Source organism: Bidens hawaiensis, unplaced genomic scaffold, assembly GCF_021521415.1.
Source record: "Bidens hawaiensis isolate Kalapana, Puna unplaced genomic scaffold, B.hawaiensis_p1.1 tig00017476_1, whole genome shotgun sequence".
NCBI classification, from domain to species: domain Eukaryota; kingdom Viridiplantae; phylum Streptophyta; class Magnoliopsida; order Asterales; family Asteraceae; genus Bidens; species Bidens hawaiensis.
Window position 1 is genome coordinate 30,543 of NW_027492648.1, and position 6,819 is coordinate 37,361.

Sequence of the window (6,819 nt, forward strand, 5' to 3'; positions counted from 1 at the left end):
TTGTTTATTTACTTTCTTAGTTTAATCTTAGTTTAAAAACCCCCCTTTAAGCATTAATAATAAATAGTCGTGTCGTAAGTCGAGTGTAATTAGTTAATTAATGTAATTTATAGAATCCTGTGGGTTCGATATTCCGGACTTACTTAGCTTTAGTACAATTGACCGGTTCACTTGCCGGTGTTTTGTGTAGTTGAATCTTAAGTCTAGTTTTTATTACTTGTTTAGTTTAGTTAATATTTGATTGACTGTTTCTAGCACATCAATGTTCGTTCAGCGTTAAGAATTCAATCCAACGTATCAACTTGTGTAGTTCAAAACAAATATGCGTAACATCATCTTGACAAGCCTAAAATGTGACATTTGTCAATTTTATTTGTTTTTGTGTTCGTCAAATCGACTCGTTTTGTCGTTTCAATGTATTTGTATCTGTCATTCATCATTTAATATCAAAAATGATGATTTGAAGTTATTATTCGTTTATTTTCTATTCATTTCGTTCAAATAACGAATCTCTGGGATTTAAAGTTAATTAAAATAATCAAGTTCCAAGCTATGCGAGTATATTAAGAATATAATCCTAAGGTACTAAATTATACCAAGTTTATATAGCATCTATAAGTTCATGGTTCAATGTGTAAGTATAGTTTAAAATTAGTTTATATATACATATAAAGTTCAGGGGCCAAATTGTAACAATTAATTTAAATTTTAATATTAAAAAAAATCCCAACCCAGCCCTCCTCTTCCCATCGTTTTCCGGTGACAAAACCAAACGGCTCCAGTGAACCCCAAACACCTTCAAAATTCGTCTTATAACGCGATTGAATGCTCTTAAAACCCGTAGACCATAACGTAAATCCATAATCAGCAATAATAATACGTCATAATTGAAAACGTAACCCGCTGATAATAATCAAAATCCAATAATGAGAATTAAACACTATATGCTCCAATTAAAACTATAAATAGGACCCAAACCATCGCCTAAACTGGTTCACAACATCAATTTACACGAATAAACTCTCTAAAATACGTATCAATCCTCAAGGTTTGTATTCCGGCCAAACTCCGTTCACCTTCTTTCCGGCATTAGTCGAGGTAATAGTTATATGGTTTTCAATCACTATAAGACGTCTCACAAAACCACTAACATAAAATGATTAAACATTGAACGGCTTAATCAATGTGAAATTCAAGGGTTTTGGGGTAAAAGATGAATATGGAAATTATTATATATATTTATTTTTCTAATATTTAACAAATAAATGAAATGGTCCATTAGCTAAGTCACACTGGTGTGGTTTATGGGACCCAGGTTCGAACCCGGGTTACCTCATTTTTTTATGTTTTTGATTTTTATAATCATTTTTTCTTTTATTATTTAAATCTAAATAAATTATTAAAAATCAAATAAAATTATTTTAAGATAAACAAAAATTGTTATAAATTATTTTTAGCTTTTTCATCCATAAACCAATCTTCCGAAACCCGACAACGCTTGTTAAAACTCGTAACATATATATATATATATATATATACATATATATATATATATTCTCGTTGTAAACTTTAAAAAATTCGTTAACAAATTCGGTCTTTCAAAATAAAATATACCGCTAACACCATAATTTCATAAATCATAATATTCAAACATAGTATTAATCTCATAATTAAAATAATATTAAATAATAAACTGTTAAATTTTTGTTAAAGTTAAATATTAAAATACCTTAAATTAATAAAAGTATATATTTTAATAATAAAAATATAACAATAAAACCAAATTTATAATCACGTTGATTAGTTAGTAATTCTCGTATTTCTTATTTTAGCTCGCGAGATTCGATCGTTCGGTTTCATTTAACGCGTTTTCCGTTTTTCTTTCCAAGTTAGCTCCAATTTCAAAGATGAGTTTCTCACGCCCCTGTTTACGTTTTGTTATTTACATATTTTGGGGGTAACATATATACCGTACTTAAACTCATTTGCTTATTTATTCTTATTACAAACTAAAATTCACATCATGGACTTGTGTGTTTACTTGTTAATTGGTCAAAATTACATGCATGAATTTCTTAGATAAGTATGATCATACGCACCCTTTTGCATACAGGACCGTGTTTCGAGTGGAAAAGGGACCCTGATCCGAGTACGTTGGTTGTTATCAACTGGATAAGCCCTTCAAGTTGGGGTGTTCAGAAAAATCCGAATCCGGAACCGAATCGGAAAAATCCGAAAATCTGTATCCGAAAATTTGAATATCCGAAATCCGAATATCCAAAAATTCGGATTCGAATAACAAAATGAGATATTTCAGAAAGTTCGCATATCCGAACTATCCGATATATTAAATTTAATATTTTTTTTATTTGTTTTATTTACAACTATAACACTTACAACCCCCTTCTTAAAACTCCACCCTCCATCTCAAAACTCCTAATTCTATTTCAAAATTCCAGCCTCCATCTCTATCTCAGTTCTTCTGTTTCTCCCTTACAACCTCCATCTCCGTCTCTGTTTTTCAACCCAACATGCAACACCGCAGCAACTCGTCTCTACCTCACCGTCGTCTCACATTCTCCGGCCATCCACCACAGCTCGTCTCAGACTCTCCGGTCATTAATCACCATTCACCAGTCACCAGCGACCATCAACCACAGCTCATCTCACACTCTCGTGCTCCGGACTTAACCACAACCCTCGTTAGTCGTGTTTAATTTGAATAATGGATTGTATGTTATTTAATTGTTTATTTGTATTTGAACAACTTGTGCCTGTTTGTTGGATTGGAAACCTTAAATTCTTGAGACATGCAGTTTAAAAAGGGGAGGGGGTTCCAGATTTTTGGATATCCGAACTTTGAATATCCGAAATTTTGGAATCGGATTCGGATAGTGAATTTCACTATCCGAAAGGTTCGGATATCCGAAACTTCGAATATCCGGTTTTGAACACCCCTACCTTCAGTATTCTTTACACTTAGGACCTTGATTCTAGTGTAAAAAACCATTATTTGTTTTTCACAAGTTTTCGTGAAATTGTATGGTTTTTATATAGTATTTAAACTGTGCTAACTCACTAACTATTAAGTTAGTTGACATTATTTTATATATATATATAGATATATATATATATATATATATATATATATATATATATATATATGTACAATTATTAGAGGATGAAACGGATGATGACGCTAGACTTAGGATATTTTAAATAAGTGTTTGAAATGTTTCATTTTCCTTGTAATTTCTTTATTTGCAACAACCCTGTTGGAACCCGGTGTATTATCAATCCAATAACAATAACAGATCTCAGACCTGTATATAATAGATTAATACCTTAATATAGATCTAGCTCATAATTACGTATGATTAAGTGTTATATGTGTATTATGTATTATCAGTATGTATATATTAGTAGTTGTATATATTAGGATGAAGATTGAGAGAGAGAGTTTGAACATAGTTTCGTTAAATATTTCCCAAAACTTAAATTAAACGTGAACAGGAGTTCACTATAAATAGAAGACGAACCTAGTTCGTTAACATCCCCTAACGAACTAGAGTTCGCTTCGCTACATACATTTAAACAAAATAAACTAACGAATCACCCCCTGATTCGTTAGCATCCCCTAACGAATTAGGAGGGAATAACCTTAAGTCGTAGTTCGCTACACAACTATAATGAACTAGACATTACATTTAGAGAAATAGAGAATAACTTAATTGTTTATTACATTAAACATACAACAAATACTTTAACGATAATTACAAAGACTCAAAACGCAAAACCGTGCACTAACAGATACCCCCTCGTCTTGAGCTCTTTGTCTTTAAGTTACTTGAAGCGCTTGGACTGCCAGTCTCTGCAACTATGAATTCCGTTTTCATAACAGACACGCGCAACGCGTTGGAATTGCATAGCCAGGTCATAGTCTTCATTACGCTCTATCAGAATCTGATTCTTGTGTAGCACATCATTGTCGGTCTCGGTTAAATTCACCAACCACATTGGGTCGATAATCTTAATCAGTTCATACTTCAAACCCTTTCCCAACAAAATGACGGCCTCGCCAGTTTTGTTGTCGTAGTACCAGCAGTTGAAAGATACCTTAATGTGTTGGTTCATCAATTTCACCGGCACACGCTTCAAAGTCTTCGGCGGTTTTACCTTAAGAACCAACTTCTTCCAACCTGTCTTTGGGTCAATCTCATTTAGGCGCTTGCGAATTGGAATCTGTGGTTTGAAAAATTTGAACCCGTGGTTCACTTCAAACAGCAGGTGTTGGTGAAACCAACTTGCCTGTTTATTCCCGCCCCGATTAATAAACGGACGATACGCCAAAGTGCGCACATCCCATCTCGGTAATGAGAGAAGGTCAGACATCCTTTCGTAATACTGGACGCCCTTCTCCCATTTCACAATGCATACCTTTAATTCAGAATCATAAAGCCAAGAAACGATGTCACCTTGTACTTTTGACACGGCCTTAAAGGTAGTCTTTTGATTGGCTTTGGCGCGTGCAATGGCTTCTCGTGATTCTTTATCGACATACCTGTGTGCATTGATAATCTTACCAATCCTGTTGTCTTGATGAGCAAACCAGCTATGAATGTCAGCCCAGGATGGATCAATCTTCGGGTCGAATCTTCTGTCAACAAAGTCAGCAACTTGTTTACCCTTAGATGCCTTTTCGAGATGATCTTCTGCTTCTTTTACCATCTTCTCATTAAACACTGGAGCACCCTGATCAACATTTGTGTGTTGATATAGGTCAGGATACTCCTCAGCAGTCACATCCTCCATCTCAACATCCTCGTCTTCATAAATAAAATCCGTATTTATTTGAATTGACGGATCATCCAATATACCTTCCTCATTCACCACCTCGATGTCTGGCTCAGTCTCTAACACGATCAACAGTTCGTCATTTAACCCAAGCAGTATAGAAATCTGCTCTCGTGTCAGAGACCTATCAACAAACTCACCAACCTCGATCTCATCCCTGTTCACCACACTTCTAACCACCCCCAATCCATCCACAAATATCACAGTGTTGGCTTCAATCATTTCAATTGGCTTGGCGGCAGTTGAGTCGTGATATACAACAATCTGCTTACTTGAATCATCACCGCCACTTGTACCAGTACCGGAAGATGAGCCGTGTGCTTGTTTAGGCTCACTACCTGCACCAGACTCGTCAGGATCTTGATCATCATTCTTTAGTTTCTTTAAAGCATCTTCTTTGCAAGTCAACTGCAAGATTAGATCTTCTTGTTCCTTTATCTTCACCCCTGAGACTCAACAATCGCACGCAGCTCTTTAGTCTCTTTTTGACAGAATGAAATATAACTCATCATTCGTCGTTGATTCTCCAATAAACGTTCTTGATTCTGACGGTCGGCAGACATTTGATTTTCGTACAGATGAAGAAGATTTAACAACATATTTGTGTGACGGTTCGGTGGCATGTTGTACAGTGATGGATGAACTGGTTGGATTGGACCTTGAGGCCGAGTAATTTCATAAAAGAGACATCACCAGAAGGAGGAGGAGGAGGCAGAGGAGGAGGAGGAGGCCTCATGGTTGATATTTTCGGGACAGTAGACGATGTAGCAATAGGCCTTGGTATTTCAGATAACGCCATCTGTGGAATCAAACCAAGCCTTTCATGAGACACCATCGTTGTTGTTAAAGTGAGCATCGGAGTGCTAGTAGTAGACGGCACTACCGGGCGTTGAGATGTTGTTTGACGAGGCTGAGGCACACCAATAATTACTCCAGCCTCATCAGATACACATCTCTTCTTTGATGGATCACCAGTTGCCACTTCCTTGCCTTTTCTCTTTCTTTCACGTTGAGCTGCAATAGTGGCAGCTAATGCAGCTTCAACTGCGGCCTGTTGCTCTCTAAGAGCTGCATCACCATTACCACCATTTCCACCTTCAAGACCACCATCATCACCATCGTTTCCATCATTACCATCGTTCCCACCTTCTCCTTCCTCACGCTCGGAATCAGAATCATCATGAATCCAGCGATCCTCAGAAGGACATACATAATTAGGATTAACGATATGACCAGTCAGTAATTTATCCGCTGGCTTCCCCTTTCTATAAATCAACATTCTATGAACGGTATCAACTTTCATGTGTTCCATAGGAAGCACATCATTCACCTGAGTTTGATCAATAGCTAAATTGGGAATTAAGTCTTGAATGATCAGCTGTAGGAAGCGAGGATACATTAAAATTTTCTTCTTTGTTCTTTCAGATGATCGTAAACTAGCTCAGAGTAGTTAAAAGGCTTGTTGAGAATAAGAGCAACGAAAGCTGACTGTATACTACTTCTGCATTGATCAAAACCACCACGACGACCACTCATACAATGAATTAGGACATGGAGAAGATATTTGTATGGTGGACATAAGCCATTCTTGTTCAGCATAGATTCATCAATACCCCCACCATATCGCAGACGAGTAAACAAGCCCTTAATCAACTGCTTGTCAAAATCACTTGGATAGTTATCATTGTCATCAAAACGAAGCACATGGCGAACCACTTCCACATTGATTATAATAATAGTTTGATTAATCGTGGCTCGAATGTGGTTTTCCACCTCATCATACTCAGCAGTATCCCAAAACTTCCTAATAATACTCAGATACACTTTAGGTCGAGCAGTGATTGCATAACGTATCACCGAGCGTCTTAAGAATGCTAACATGTCTCCGAACACATCAACGTCAGCAATATCTTGATCAATATAAGCACAGATATTATGTTTTGGATCATAAGGTAATAAAACAAC